Source organism: Helicoverpa zea, chromosome 18 (genome assembly GCF_022581195.2).
Source record: "Helicoverpa zea isolate HzStark_Cry1AcR chromosome 18, ilHelZeax1.1, whole genome shotgun sequence".
In the NCBI taxonomy this organism is placed as follows: domain Eukaryota; kingdom Metazoa; phylum Arthropoda; class Insecta; order Lepidoptera; family Noctuidae; genus Helicoverpa; species Helicoverpa zea.
In genome coordinates this window covers 2312456-2329059 of record NC_061469.1, presented here as the reverse complement: position 1 = coordinate 2329059, position 16604 = coordinate 2312456, and the positions used below count along the sequence as shown (strand labels likewise).

The 16604-nt window shown below is 35.9% G+C and overlaps 1 protein-coding gene across 7 annotated transcripts in view; it reads left to right on the top strand.

Moving 5' to 3' along the window:
- The window catches only part of LOC124638661 (atypical protein kinase C), a 212340-nt gene that overhangs the window by 172084 nt on the left and 23652 nt on the right, over positions 1-16604 (top strand). The window contains exon 1 of one of the 7 annotated variants that reach the window (XR_006985390.1): positions 3073-3363. The exons of 5 other annotated variants lie outside the window; for them this stretch is intronic. The gene's annotated coding sequence lies outside the window, so the exon portion shown is untranslated. Of the gene's footprint in view, positions 1-3072; positions 3364-5635; positions 6063-16604 lie in introns of those variants that run through there. One more of the 7 variants, XR_006985389.1, reaches the window with a different exon arrangement.

The window sequence follows — 16604 nt, the reverse complement described above, 5'->3', positions numbered from 1 at the left end:
TATACGGAGAAAATGTGCATTTAAATGTGTGGTTTGTGGGAAATTATGTCCTGTATCTAGGAAATTGCCAGAGTTGGAGTTACTTATCTTTGTATGTTAAACTTTTAAATCTAAAAAGATGGGTAATTCATTTGTACGCAATAAAAAATAAAGGGACAACCGTCATTGCTAAATATTCAAAATTTGATAACTAAATTAATGTTTATCGAGGAGATAACACATCTTGATTATACTGTACGATAAAAAACTCAGATTTTCACAAATGAAACATTACCTTCCTATGAACATAACATTACCTAATTGTCAATTCCAATACCCCAAAGAATTCGCAACTGCCCAATAACCAATAGTCCAATCTATTAAATTCCACAAACGAACTACGAACACCTAAATCGAATTCTAACCCTCACAACGCCTACAAACCAGCTCACTTCCACCTCATTGAGCATTCTGACACTTCCAACCCTATCTTCGACCAACAAATCAGATTGCAGGTGTCCGATCATCGATAAACACTGAGCCAGGCCATTAATCGAAGAAAGATGAACGGAGATGCCGTGCCAGGTAGGTCAAATACGTATCTACGGTGAACATGACTAAAGAGAATCAGTAACGAGTGAACTAACGAGGCCTTCGAGTTCTTTGAGACATTTGTCAACGATTTTTGGTATTACCAAAAAATGGTCGAGTCCAAAGAAGGCGTATAAGAGCAAAGAATCATGTTCCTCGTCCCCCCCAGCATCCGCATTTTGCCTCGCTACTTTCTAAGGAGATTCTCCATTATGGCACCTTTTTTCCCTGATGGGAAACCATCAAATTACCCCTCGCACCGTGGGTGAGCAGCGTGAGAGAGCATCAGACTCTTACTGACTAAAACCCATCATGTTCCTTCTTAGGCGTTTTATGTAGGTACCAGGGCTGCGGTAACTCTTTCGAACAATCCCGCAGCCCCAGCAGGCCTTGGAACCTCCGCTAGTCATTTTGTTCTCTATGCTTCTAACCCTATCTTCACCCCACAAATCAGATTGCAGGTGTTGGATCATCGATAAACACTAGACTAGGCCCGTCCCCGTAGCCTTGACTAGATATCGAGATATCGACAAAACTGGGCCACTGATATCCCACGTATATGCTATGCATATATCTTCGGCCCAATATTTCGCGATCACTGTTCATTTGCCGTTTTATTTTTGTTCCGCAAAGTAGTTTGAGGTCTATCTATTTTTTTTTTGTTGGGTTTTCTGCTCTGTGGATCCCGGTGTTTGTTCGGAAATTGAATTTATTGTGGACTCTAGTGAAGTGGTGTTCTCTCGATTATGTGTATCGATGTTAGTGTTTTAGTAATTTTGTAGTCTAATGGTTTAAGTGCTTTATTTAAGATGCTTATCTTTTAGTAGTTTGTGCATCGCAAATATTTACGTTTCGTTATCTCTTGCTAGTGAAAGATTAGCTTAATTTACTGATCGTGTTGAGTCTTATTTTGATGGCGATTTTGTTCTAGGTTTTGTTTAAATTAAACTTTTACTATTATCTTATAAGTAGTTATCTCAATTATCAAGCTCTTTTATAAGTACTGTGGCCTACATTGGTAGATACCTCTATAAATACTTCCTTAACGTTAACAAGTCCGTGTTAGAGATTCTCAAAATAGTCCAGCTAAGTCCATTATTACTATTTCGGACTTCACGTGTTTATCTACAGAATGTTCCAACCGGAACGTTGTCCCATCCGCATAGCACTGTTATTGCCACATAAGTGTTGTAACTAAACATACCTTATTTCCTATTACCTGTATACCTTTAGAATAGCTATGTGTAGAAAACTTCCTTGCAGTAATAGTTAGCGTATATTAATGTGGTGTTTATTCAAGAAAAATTACGATATGAGACATTTAGAGATTTAATAGTGATATGAAAATGGTGCACCAAAAGAACCAAGACTGTCTATTAGAACTCTTTAGTATGTTATGTGACCAAAGAGGCCCAGCCAAAAATAAAAGGAAGAAAATAAAAGAAGGTAAGGTACTTCCATTTTCAAATATCTGCTTCGGAAACTTTCGGATTTACGATCGTACACGAACATATTTATAGTTATGGTAGTTTTTAAGTTCTTATTTTGAATTTATTGGTTGGCTTTCTGGAAATTTGGTACCGTAGTGTTGTGAAGTGTAATATCGAGTTAGTAGTTACGGTTTTGCATTATGGTAGGGTTGTGGAACATTTGGAAATTCGACCCACATGTTAATTAAACTCGTGCGAGTGTCACTTGGTCTCAGACGTCATGTTACATTCAAATTGGGTCCGACAACACATGGGCACGTGCCGCCGGCCTTTCGACACGCCCTGATTCAACGGCTGCTCATATTATCACATATTTCATACTCTCTATCATCATGCCAAAATTGGGCTCGGGATTTCCTTATTCCCCTTCTTTTTTGCGTCGTAAATTGTGGCCAATATGCTTTTATTTCTCGATATAAGAGCGTGCGAACGCATATAGCAGCTTAGAAATATAGGCAAGTAGGTAATAAAGTATTAGCAAATAAACATTCGAGTGTTTAGTACGCGTTAAATTCTAATCAGAGCCCTTATCTTTCAGTGTCAGGTGTAGGCGTACTCAAATTAGAAAATGTACGACATAAGTACCAATATATCATGTGTGACCTACTTTCAACAGTACATTAATGGCTTATCATGTATTTACATAATATATCGCAATTGCTCTAAAGTGCAGTCGAATCACTCGGCATCATGCGTATAAAACATCAATTTATTTAATTCGCCAGATATGTGGATTATTTTAAATCCTGAAATCATTTCATTTTAACCGCATTACGGTATTTCAGCTTTATTCACATTTTACTTCCTGAGTTGTATATTTTTTATTTAAATAAAGATTCATCAAAATAGGTCTCTCAGATGCTGCAGATAAAGATGTGCGAAAATAATCAAATTTCGAACACGCGGCCAACATACAGGTGCACTATCAGCTGTTTCACCTAATTGTTGTGGGCGAGGCTTATCACCGCGATAGCAGACACGACGCCTCTGATAACGCGAGCAGTCACCGGCCGCGCGTCCCCGAGTATATAGATATACTCGCCGGTTCCGAAAAAACAAAAGTTAAACCGAAAAATAATATTTGCACAACAAACAGGCCTAAACGTCAACAACGTTCGAAATTCGAACATTATTTAAACGCAACGCTAGTGATGTGACGATGTCAATTGATATTATCGATGGATTGGAATAACGATGAAAATGAGCACGTTTTGGAGCGAGTTTCTGAATGCGGCGGCGAATCACCCGTTCCCGTTGCCCATTGACTTGCTGTCGCCTTTCGATCTGCAAACAAATGAAGAGTGTCAGTATTTTCTATTTTCATGTTGGTTGTAGCTTTGTGTTCATTGTACGATAAGAGAGAACCTTTGTTTGATAAAGCTCGGGTACGAACGAGTGCATGTACCCTGCACTAGTGAGTCACAGTTATGACTTTTTTTACCCGGTAGTAGAGGTGTTATCGATACACTTTAACTCGCGGATTTAAAGATAAAAAACACTGTTTACGCCATGTTCGCCTTTACCGTAAATGTAAGGCATCACGTTTGAAAATAGGAAAACTACGAAATTATTAATTAAATAAATTAATCCAAACAAAAATATTACAATCAATCATAACAATTTAAAGTCCCAGCTCCATCAGGCTTACACAATTTATATTAGTGTAATCCCCAATTAAAATAACCATTTTGAAATCAACGTTCATTGCATAAATATTTCAAATCCTCTTAGTGGAGCTACCAACAAACATTTCACTTGTGTATGTAGATGCACGTGTAATCCAATTAAAATGCGCCCGCCATTTCCAAATTAGAATTTAGTATTTATTTGTGCACTCTCGTTTGGGTAAATTCGTTTTAGTTTACCTAGATGGAATTAAGGAGAATTGGGATTTTTCTTTTTGGAGAAATCTGGCTTCGTGATTTTAGTCTTTGCGTCTTACAGTAATTTGAAACGTCTCATTATAATTTTTCATAATTAATTCTAAATATTTTCTGTGCTCTTATAAATCAGGAACAATGTTTCTAAAGTGTTTTAGCATCGTCTCAAAACATAAAAGCGATACGCTTGTTCAGAACATTTTTAGATATAGCAAGTTCTAGAATGAAAAATAGTGAAAGTGTGACAAATAAATTACGTGTCACTACTGTTCAAGTGTTTTGTTATTCAATTCCGTTTTACGAAGATAACTAAGGATTAAATTACTTGACCATACTCAATAATGTTACAAGCTTATGAAAATAAAATAAACAATCAATTTTTAAACGATCGCATGAAAAACATTCATTTTAAAAACTAAATTTTTCATAGCCGCGGGGATTATTTAAAAAGCAAACACTTAACCAATTAGCTGAAAACAAAACAATATACAAATAGAGTTTGTAAAAATAAATTCATGAAAAATACACAATTCTCTATCAATTTTGGACAACATTTATCAGATACATTTGATGTACGATATACATAACACATACAAGCACATTGACGAATGCATGACGCAAATTGAAATGCATTATATTTACTGGAAAAAATATGTTTTTGTATACAATATAATAAACAATTAAGAGAGAAAAAAATGCCTGTTCAGTACTAATTTAATTGTTAAATGTACTTAGGTATGCCCATTTTCCATACTCAAGATGTGATTGGTTTTGCTTATGGACTGTATTTTGTGCAGTTAACTATTACATTTATATTAATTGGGTATAAGTAGAGACTTAGTAAACCTTGTCCAAACTTCCAAATAAACGTAAATTAATGATAAGCTCCACACGAGTAACAATACCAACTTCGCAAGACGAGTCGTGTGACCAAAGTCCGTATACAAGTGTGTGCAACTGTCCTAAACAAACCGTTTGTTTCCGACAAGAGTTCCCCAGCCCTAATTACGGACAGAGACGGTTCTATGATGTTGCCAACTTATTTGTGTTTTTAATTAAACTCCTTGTTACGGGTTTTGTTGCGTTCTGCAGGTTAAATGAAACTGAATGGAATGGTAAATAGAAAATGTTTGTTGAAAATATATTAGGTCTACAAAGATCCAGCAGAAATCTCCCCTATAAAGTAACTTAATAAGTTATCATCTAATTAATTGTTATTTTCAACAAAATAAAGGTTTGCTTTTCAAATGAATTGGAATCAATCTCCCAAATCTCTTTCGATTTGTTGCAGAACACAAACATCGTTTACTCGAATTGCCCAATCGATATCGCTTTGATCGCTCAACCTTTGAGTTTCTTAATTAAATCTGTATTTTTGCGAAAACTGGCCCTTCCTATATAACCAAATCGACATGCACGACCGGCTTCGACATTTTTTATTTATTTGTAGCAAAGGGACGCGACCTTCGTAGGGTGAATTGAAATATATTCCCTTTTCCACATTTATATGTAAACGGTTGCGCCAACTCGATGAGTTATCGCAATCGCTATCGTTTCGATTGCCTTTATCTGTGACTGTGAGATAATAGACGCCATGACGCCTACGCAACGCACCTGATCTCGACGGCGAACAACCCCATCTATCAGTGCCGTTTTCCACATAGATGCGCGCTCTCGCCTCGCGCCATCTGCTCTATCTTATCGATACAAGAAATATCGATACCTCAGCGAAATCACGCGCGTCAATGAACATTTTCTATTGGGTAGTGATGTTCTTTATCTAATCTTGACGTAGTTCAAGGAATGCTATCGGTACGAATCGAACGTGTTGCTTGTCAGTGTTTTAATTGGAATGTGTAAATAATGATGTGAAAATGTGTTGTGTTGGTTGGTGTGGAGTGACCTGGTTTTTCAATAGTGGTGTGTCAGTGAGGTAGTTAGTCGATGAGAATGCCGTCGGTGTCGTGGACTCAGACGGCGGAGGGTATGCGTGAGTGCGCGTGGCAGGCGTTTTATTGCGGCCTCAGCGTGTGTGAAAAGTTCGCCGCGGCTCAGAGCGTCCTAGCTCAACCGTACCCACATTTAGATGTTGTGATTGCCGCCCCATCCTTCGCTTCACAGCGTTAGTACCCTCTTTTATTCAACAAAATTCATCTTAGTACCTATATAAAAGTTCACACATTATATAATTCCTGATACATGATATGATTTGTACAGAAACATGATATCAGTGCAATCCACAACTTTGTTGGTCGTAATAAATGACGCGCGCCGCAAAATTGTGAATATTAATGTTCGCCAGTGACATGTGACCGCAACCTCGGTTTGCAACATAGAAATGCAGATAGTTTTATTATTACATGCTGTTGTACTGAGCGCGGTTTTGGTGTTGTCGAGTTATGAGATTTGGTGTTTGCACCTCCCTATTGCATATTTTAATATTTATCCTAGGTGTATTTTAAAATAGTCCTGTTACTATCTTGCTATAAGATACCGTAGTTTTCCTTTGAAGTTGCAATCAAGCATGACGTGTACCTAAAATTCTAAATGCTAATCAAGTTATATTTTATTCGTCGAAAAGCTCAAAGGGTTCCATACTAAATGAACGGTAACATATTAACATTCACGTCGCGCTAAAATTTCCCTGAAACAATCAAAGCAAATCCAGGCGCTTATAAATATCACCGGGTGTGAACAATTAAGCAAAGTTATACGCATGCTAACTTCGGTGATTAATACGAAAACTCCACATTCGTTAAATGAAGGTAAACAATGGATATATGCCATCAAAAGTTCATTCTTTTATCATCAAAAGTTTTAATTGGCGTCGCCGCCCTATGATGTCGGTCGGTACCGCGGAGTAAAGAAAGATAACTGGAGATGCCTTATGCAGATAGGTCAGGCGCCTTCTTCTAGGTCAAATTCGTACGATGGACATGACCAAAACCATCGGTTACGAATGAACTAACGAGCCGTTCTGGCCCGTTGAGCCATCTGGCAACAATTTTTTTATTACAAAAAATTATCAGGTCTAAAGAAGGCATATAAGGGCAAAAACAGTAACGTTCCTCGTCCAATGCTCACCCGCATTTTGCCGCGCTACTTTCTTAGGCAATTTTCCGTTATGGCACCTCCGCTGGTCGTTTTATTCTCCATGGTCGTTCCAATTTAAAAAATATATTAATAACCTTTTGCAGTATTTTTCGTGTTGCTACTAGTGATTCGTTTTTTAATTTTTATTTTATGGCCATACCGAAATTGGCGATTAAAAATAAAAGGGGTCGTATGATTGGTTGCTACATTTCCGATTAAGCACTGATTCAATGGATAGTTTTAATGGATTAATCTTAGGGTTATTAGCCAAAAATACGCTATTTTTGGACTAAGTAATAATGTGTAGGGTAAAGGCGGGATAGATGCCGCAGTGGGATAGATGCCCCATTTTTAAAAAACCTAACTTCCCATGCTCGCGATTAAGAAACAATCGTTTAACTAGAAGCCACAAGCACCCCGCACCTAAATTAGCCACGCGCCATCGAGGGGTGAGGTCGCGTTTCGCTCGTGTGTGAATACATCTCTGCGGCGAACTTACAGCGAGCGTAAAATTTTTAAAGGTGAGTATTTGCTGTTGTATAACTTTATAAGTAGATATTAATTCCATCAAATTTTTTATTACGTATGTATATTGGTTCATGAAGTATACATTTTGATGTAAATAGTTGCTCTATTGTAATTATTTATTTAAAAAAATACTATCTAACCCTGTCAAAAAGGATAGTTGCCCTGATTTTTTACGGTATAGGTGCCCCTAGGGGCATCTATCCCTCCATACACCACGTGTACCCTGAATGTATTATGAGTGCTTTGAATATATGTTTTTCATGTGTTTATGTATAGGTATTTACACTTTTTATTGATTACGAATAATTTACAGTTCAAACAGTGAAGATGAAGACAATTCACCTAAGAACAAAGTTAAGGAATAGAAAACTAAAGGTTTGCCGGTGAAGAAGACTAAAAGAGATGGACAGGATGAGCCTAAAGATACAAATAAAAATAACTGCATAGAATGCTTTGAAAACTATGAACAAACAAAGTCTAAATCCGACTGGATTCAATGTGTAATGTGTCAGTGCTGGTTACATGAAACCTGTACACTTTTCAGAATTTTTTGCTCGAGATGTAGAAAACTTAAAGCACTGTCCGGTTAAATATTATGATGCTAAGTATATTGTGTTATTTTGGTTTTTAAGAAAGAATGATTTTTATGATTTTGCATGTTGAAACTAAATAGTTAATATTTTATAAAAAGGGTTTAAAATATAAAATACATTATTTTTGTTGAACAAAGACTTTTAGAATTTTATTGTGTTAATTTTAATTAATCTGATAATTAATATAAAAAGATTTTAAAAACTGCAAAACACTTTTCATTTCAAATAAATTAAAGTCAAAAATTTTATGAATATTATTAATATAAATATACTTAAACAGTATGAAGGGCATCTATCCCGCACCGTAGGCATCTATCCTCGCTAGTATTTTCAAGGTGGGGCAACTATCCATAGGGGTAGGCATCTATCCCCAAAAATTGAGGTCTACAAAAGGCTAAAATCTGCAAAACGTGTAGTATATAGGTCCAAAAAGACAAATCACAAATAAACATAAAGGATTAAACTAGTTACATTCATAGGTGTTATTAATGTAGAACCAATATTTATTAAATTATAGGCATATTTCAAAAAGTGGGGCATCTATCCCGCCTTTACCCTATTATGTAAGCAGGTACTGTTATTTTTTTTTATGTAATATTCATGATGATTAGTAACCGAATTGTTGTTAGTTTAAGACATACATACAAAATACACAATATCCCATTCGTAATATAACACCAAAACGTGTTAAAAAGTCTCAATTATCAGCCACTACAATCCCAATTATTTACAAGTTAATCTGAAACAGAATTAATTGAAACTGCCAACGTTTCGCGTTACCGATCGCGTCGTTAGTTTTAACAACGGTTCTACCTCATTTGTTAAATACACGTAGGTACAGTTAAACCCAGTTTTATTTGGTGGAATTTAACGATTTAATTGTCATCATCATCCTCCAAGCCCTTTGCCCAACTATGTTGGGGTCGGCTTCCAGTCTAACCGGATGTAGCTGAGTACCAGTGCTTTACAAGGAGCGACTGCCCTATCTGACCCCCTCAACCCAGTTACCCAGGCAACCCAATACCCCTTGGTTAGACTGGTGTCAGACTTACTGGCTTCTGACTACCCGTAACGACTGCCAAGGATGTTCAATGACAGGCGGGACCTGCAGTTTGACGTCCCATCTGAAACACAGTCATTGGTGTCTAAGATATATATACTTAAAAAGTACATACAAACTTAGAAAAGTTGCATTGGTACTTGCCTGACCTGGAATCAAACCCGCGCCCTCATACTCGAGAGGTTGGTACTTTGCCCACTGGGCGATCACGACTTTTTTAACAACAACGGTTCTACCTCATTTGTTAAATACACGTACAGTTGAACTCAGTTTTATTTGCTGGAATTTAACGAGTTAATTGTACGAAGTTTTAAAGAGATTTCAGCGATGACGGAGCGCAATTAATGATTTTAATTGTAGCGTGTAATTAAAAGTTTGGTTGCTCTTTTTTTAATTTGGTTCTGTTGTGTTAATTAATGTTATTAAAGCTTGAGTACGTTAGTTTGTCTGGTGGAAGTTTATTTGGAAATAAATAAAAAAAAACTTGTAAATAAAGGAAACGATTTAAGAAGAAGTATTGTACACAGTTAATTCTGTAAATAATGAAAACGTAAAAGATTGAAGAGAAGTATACCTACCTGAGTGAAAATAGACAAGATGAACACTATTCGCCAGCTTATAAATAAAGTTTACTGTTACTTGGTAGTAAATCAATATTTCTCACCAGATTTAAACCAAAAATATCGATACTTACTATTTATAACAAACCTAAAATCGTCTTCCATTAAAATGAAAGCCTACCAATAACAAGTTTTGCGTCAAAATGTCGCTTTTAACCGGATTATGATGATCGGCCCTTGACGAGTTTTATCCCTATTTAATCTACCAATTTCCTCTCGTCAAATTGCTTAACTTCAGAAGCTTATTATACTGAAGCGTTTCGCGTAAAATTTATATCAAATGATCATGTGCTATTGTGAACAGTACGGCGGTGATGTGCGCAATCCTTGCGAAAGTAATATACGTCTGTATAACGCGCTTTCACGCCAAAACTACTGAATCGATTTTAATTAAATTTGGCCCACAGATAGCCTATTAAAAGAAATATGGCGGCAATAATGTGGACTTTGTCATCGTTAATGAATGCGGATAACGTTAGTAACAAAAAAATCTAAGAAATTCATATTTACACGGAAATAAAATTATTCATTAGATTACCTACTTTTTACTACGCGGCTTCGTTTGAAGTAATTGAACATAGATTATCTTTTATCACCCACTTTATTAAAGTAGTCCTATCTTTATCTATTCTTAGTAACGTCTAAACATAGACAGTAGTAAGTAATACGGAATTCTGCATAGAATTTGTCGTAGCTCGTAGCGCCACTTCTCGTAGACGCCTACGATGTGCTACGACGGTTCGTAGCCGTTGCTACGACATTCTTGAACTCGCTGTTTAATTTTGTGAATTATTTGGTGCTGTATTGTCAGTCTAGTTCCATTGTTTGTTTGTATTTAACTATGTTGTTGGAGAATATACTGGTTTCTGTATATTGTGTTGTTCACAAGTAGCTTGTGAAATAATATAGCTGCTACAAAAGTTACAACTAAGTTGTTTTGCCGCAACTGCATAAAATGTAGTCAGGTTCAGACTCATTTCATCATCATTATTAACTTAATTTCAATGAGCTCATCACATTTTCTTACGGTTTATATAGTCAAGAAAAATAACCAAGAATCTCTCCCTCATTACCATCTACGAACACAAACTTCTATAATATTCTTAAACGAAACAATACTGATAATCAATTTGAAAAAACTCCGCAAACAAACAAACAGTAATACTTTCAGAAGGCTTAGCTGAACGTTTTTCGTAACTATTCAAAGTATGGTGCGATACATCACGCTGCCCACCAACTTTGCTAATAACATGATTTTCAGAAACGGCTCGCGTTTTGCCCGGTTTTTTGTACGGTTAAAGTTTTTCTTTGAAATGGCTGGTAGGGTTAAATGCATTGTATACAGGTTGTATTTTTATTTGTGAACATGTTTGCACATTTAAAATAAAAAATAAATGCCTATAGGTATGACCATATTGTCACGACAAGTTCTTCCGTGTTTCGGAAGACACTATAAACTGGTCGGTCCTGCTTGTCATTTAAATATCTTTAGCAGTCGTTATGAGTAGTCAGAAGTAAGATAGTCTGACAACGGGTCTTACCAAGGGACACCTGGTTGTGGATGTCAGATATGTCACTGGTATCCGACGCAATGGAGGAGGGAGGTATCCCATTCTCAGGTACTTGATTTAATTTAAACAGACAGACAAACTTACTTTCGCATTAAATAACATTATTAAGGATGAATAAATTCGTATAACTAAATATCAAGTTTAAAAGTAAACACAAAGTTAGCGGAGAACTGGCTCAAGTTATGACAAGTTGACCCTCAGATGTCAGAAAGTAACTGAGTCTGGTTTTCATTACGACTTTACCAAGTTTTTACTTAACTATTAGTTCGTTGAAAGATACGCTGACGGTTTTTATCTCGATATAATTTAATTTCAAGTAAGTTTATGAAAAGTAAATGCTTCTAATTCAACTATGTCAAGAGAAATACACAATGTTTTTACTACAGTACATATACAAGCTGTTGATTTGCATCCGTGCCATATTCAAGGAGGTAATTATGCTAATGATTCTCGACCCAAATCAATAAAAAAAATTGGTACGTAATTTTTTTTCTTTCATTTTTTTCGGAATTCCGTAAATGTCATCCAGCCTTATTTAAACTTGACGCGTATGTTACTGGCGTTAAAACCGTGCTGCACCCTCACACAAACGCAAACACAAAGCATACGCAACGATCACTCATAAATTTCATTCATAAAATTGGATTACTTCGGAAATACCACGACATTACAATGACAAAAAAAAGCAGTGCATATTAGTTATTTCCAATCTACTGTAATTCCAATCGATTATTTACGTATTGTATGTCCTCCTCCTGAACTATGGCACAAATGCAAATCAACACCTTGTATGTGGGTGGCTTGCACATTTAACTATAACAATAACTTCAAATAGCAGATTTGACCAATGTGCGGCAATTACACGGCTAGTTATGTTTTGTCATAAGTGTACACTCTCTCGCTTTTATTTTTAAATATCAACAAAAAAAAAAGAATTAATGAATACTGAATAATCTACACCTCTCTTTTTTACCTCACCTAGACATCAAACTCCTCACTCAGGTACAAAGTAAACAAAATAATTGGCCCACCCCGATAACCACAGCCCACACAGTTGCCAAAGAAAACTTGTTAAAAGTAAATCTATTAGCGAAAGAGTATTTAAGCAACTTTAGTGTTGCCACACACGAAATCGTTCTGTTTTTATTGAAAGGTTTTTTTTATATGGGGGATAATGTTATTGTCTTTTCACGTGTGCTTCGAGGGTTTTCAGGAAAATTGTTTTTTTAGTTTAAATACTAAAGTTTTTTAATTAGAATGGAACCATGGGTCAGAGTGCGGCTTTATTATTTTTGTCTCATGTTTAGAATGTAAGGACCAAAGTGTTTTCAAACACAGTGTATATTGCTGTAGACACTTTTGTAAATTGTACTCAAAATTGATGTAATCGTGAAATGAACCCGTCCAAAAACGCACTTTCACGTTCAAAATTAACAAAGACACGAAATGGATGACCAACAATTAAAAAAAGCCAAAATACGTTTGTTCAAAAGTTAGCAAGAAAAGCAACAACCCCATAGATTTTTTTTCCCTGTTTGCAGTGTCAGCAAGTTAATCGATATCGACATATTACCTACCTCTATTTTCCCCGATGTTATCAACTCTTCCTGTCTCCAAATAAAAACGCTACTTACCTTGTTTTCTACCTTCTTGCAAAATAAAACGCACCAAGTTCTTATCGTACATAGAAGCAAACAGAAGCGTAGTACTAAAACTTGTAAATATCGGACACAAAAGAGAAGTTTGTAAATAAAAACTTCAAATAAACTGACTGTACAGTTTCATAGAATATTATAACAAAGGGAGATAATTATGCTTAGACAACTTAATTAACTTCTGGCAAGCAAATACTCTCGCCGTCTAATCAGATACATATAAAAACATAGAATGTCCGTTTGTTCTCAGAAAGCACATAAGTTCTGGCAGACTATCGAGGACAAAAAGGTCTTGGACCACTGTCAAAGGTATTCTACAAAACACACAAGCCACAAACCAGTCCGCTGTATTTACAATGAAAAAACAAATGCTACCCGTCTTATAATATCTATCTTAACTAAATGTCCTTGAAAAGGTATTTTGTAAACGTCTTAAAGAAAAGTAACGTCTTATCGGAAGGGATGAAACTTTGGTGGATGTTTATTTCTCATTGATCCCATGTAACCAAAAACAGGATCTCCCGGGTGACAATGGCACAGGCAACATTTTCTTCAACCAAGTGGTCTTATAGAGCAATTTGAAATGTTATTCCATAGCCAAATTTGACTTTCCAATTATTATCCTTTTTGTATCCCAACAAGTTCATACCTATGTTCAGCAGTGGACGTCCTATGGCTGAGATGATGATGATGATGATGAAGGTCATACCAACTCAAACATATCAGCATACAAAAAAGCTAGCTAGCTAATCAAGTTCATACCCTCAAATAATCAGCTTAGAACAACATGTGTAATGACACTCCAAGGCTAAGTTAAGGTAACGAGGTCGGAAATGGCTCGGAAGCGGCTAGAGTGCCTGATAACAGAACCTACACTTCATAGGTAGCAGATAGGTATAGACACCACAAGTATGTTGGGTCCTTTTGGATATCTTACTGATTTTGGGCAAAAACGATAGCAAGAAAGAGCTAAGGGAATTCTGTTAGGATGTGTCTTTATGTAACTTAGTTTGTACTGTATTTTTGGGTAGCTATTTGCCTCGTGAATAATAATGAACAATATGTACGAATAATGATTTCTGTACAATACAACAAACCACAGAAATCAAAATGAAATGATTTGGATGACAAAATTTATTAATATTCACGAGTAACATCCAAAACTATATTCCCTAGTACTCTTTAATACTAATACTAATAACGCATTCAAAACAACACTAAAATAAAAATGCTTTGCACAAAATAATCTCCCTTACTTCAGTGGAAAATATTCAAATTCCCCATAGTCCCCGACCTTGAGTGTACCTGTAACAGGCCTAACAGCACGGATAAAGCATGTATGTAAGTTTCAGCGGCAATTCTGTGAATTCATCTTTATTATATGATAATATTGATTCATCCAACAGCAAATTACCGTATCTATATACGACCTATGTATCTATGTATATAAAAATTTATGCCACTTTTCGTTGTAATATTATAACTCAAGAGCGGGCTCACTTATCCAAACCAAATATTTAGCAATTTAGTAGACTGTTTATGTGAAGTTTGCACAAAATCGATCGGGCGGTTGTTCATTTATTCCACTTTATACATAGCGAAACTCGTACCGGACCGCTCGTATTAGTATAGATTAACATCCAGCAGCATTTTTTAGTATCACTCATAAATACAAATGCAACTTATTTTTGATACGCAAAATATTCAAATTCCCCATACACCCCGACCTTGAGTGTACCTGTAACCGGCCTAACCGCACGGATACAGCATGTATGTAAGCTTCAGCGGCAATTCTGTGAATATTTGATAGCCCTGTCTTGTGGCAGCCTTGCTCTTACTTATTCATACTGTATACTACGCCGGACAGTTTGTGAAACTTGCCTTGCGAAATTATACGGTTTTTGTGCGTGCGTACGGTACGAAAGTTGTGTTTTTCTTGGTTGGCCTATCTGTATGTATCTATTTATTTGTAGCAGCTAAACTATTGAATTCAGATTCCGTTTAGATAACCTGCGAATTTTCGCGTGGTCTTCAATTTGAATATCTTTATTATTATTTCGAATCATTATCATCCTCAAAAAAATCTACAAACCAAACGCATAAATATCCAAACGCTGAAATACCGAAGGAGATTTAAGAAAAAAAAAATAACACAACACAAATACCACTAACGACGTTTGTTAAAATAAATGGTTAAATCGCGATTCCAAATAACTCATTTTCCGATTTAAAATCCAATAATTTAAAAACAACTTCATAAAGTCTGCATTCCAGCTATTTTTCCAGCACAAAACCTCATTTTTTTCCACGTCATTATATCGCTGGAATGCCAGTTACTCCAGGCTTCATTCTTCGCGTTAAAGCCAGAGGCGGTATTAAAAAAAAACTCAATACCTTTCTTTAACTGGAAATATAAATAAAGAATCGCTGACTTGGATCAACAATACTAAACAATCGGTTGGAAGGACTGAAATCTTGTAAACAGAGTTTTTCCGTAAATAACATGTACAGGACTTTCCCGCAATTGGTTTTGGTAGCTGTATTTTTTATTTTTGTTTGTTAAATATGAAACTTCCAAGTAAAATGTTAGTCGTGCAATTCAAATAACTGCAAAAGTTGGTAGCATTCAATGTTTCGCTAAACTATTTTAATTTCCTTTTTAACCTACAACTTATAAAAGTTCAATTTTTACGGACTCCCCAAGATGAAGAAGGTTTTAAATACGACTTGATCTTTTTTCAAGTATCATGATTTTTTGTAGACTAACTGCTAATTACAAATCGATTATTTGGTCAAATTGAGTACTGTTCAATACATTACTTATTTATGTATTCATGTAATACAACTAAACCTCACACTAAACTGGCATGCATGTTCAGTATAAGAAAACTTCCTTACATAAGTCCGACCTTCACTTAAATAACAGACACGGCTTAAACTCGGTTCGGAAAACTCAGTCACCTCTCAACGGAAATATCGTTGGGAAACTAGGCTTAGGCGCTTCTCCTAACCCACGGTCGGCACCTCTCGTTTGTCTGGTCTTAAGATACATATATTCACTAAAGAAATACGAAACCATTTATATTCGCACAAGTAAAAGTTGAAGATGGCAAAACTATAATAATTATTTGTTGATACAAAACGTACTTCAAGCGCGGATCCAGCCCTCAAAAAAGGTTGTGGTCACAGCTACTAGAAAATCGGAACTAGAAGCGGCTACTAGAAAAGTAAAAGTCGGAGCATGAACATGCTCATTAAAAATTATGCAAGTCGTTTATGAACTTTTGAATGAAATTATTTCCTTTTTTCTGAGCATCAAGACTTTGGCATTAGGAATGAAAATAAACTTAGGAGGAAGTTGGACCCGATAAAAAAAAATAGTTTAGATCCAAACCTATTTCAATCAATAACTTCTAGTAGCCAGTAAGCCAATATAGGGAGGGTTTGACGCATTTGGTGCACTTCTCAACTACCAGTGGCGGCATAGCATCGGGTGGCACCCCGGGCTGCTACCTATTGAGCACCCCAAAAAAAAACGACAAAA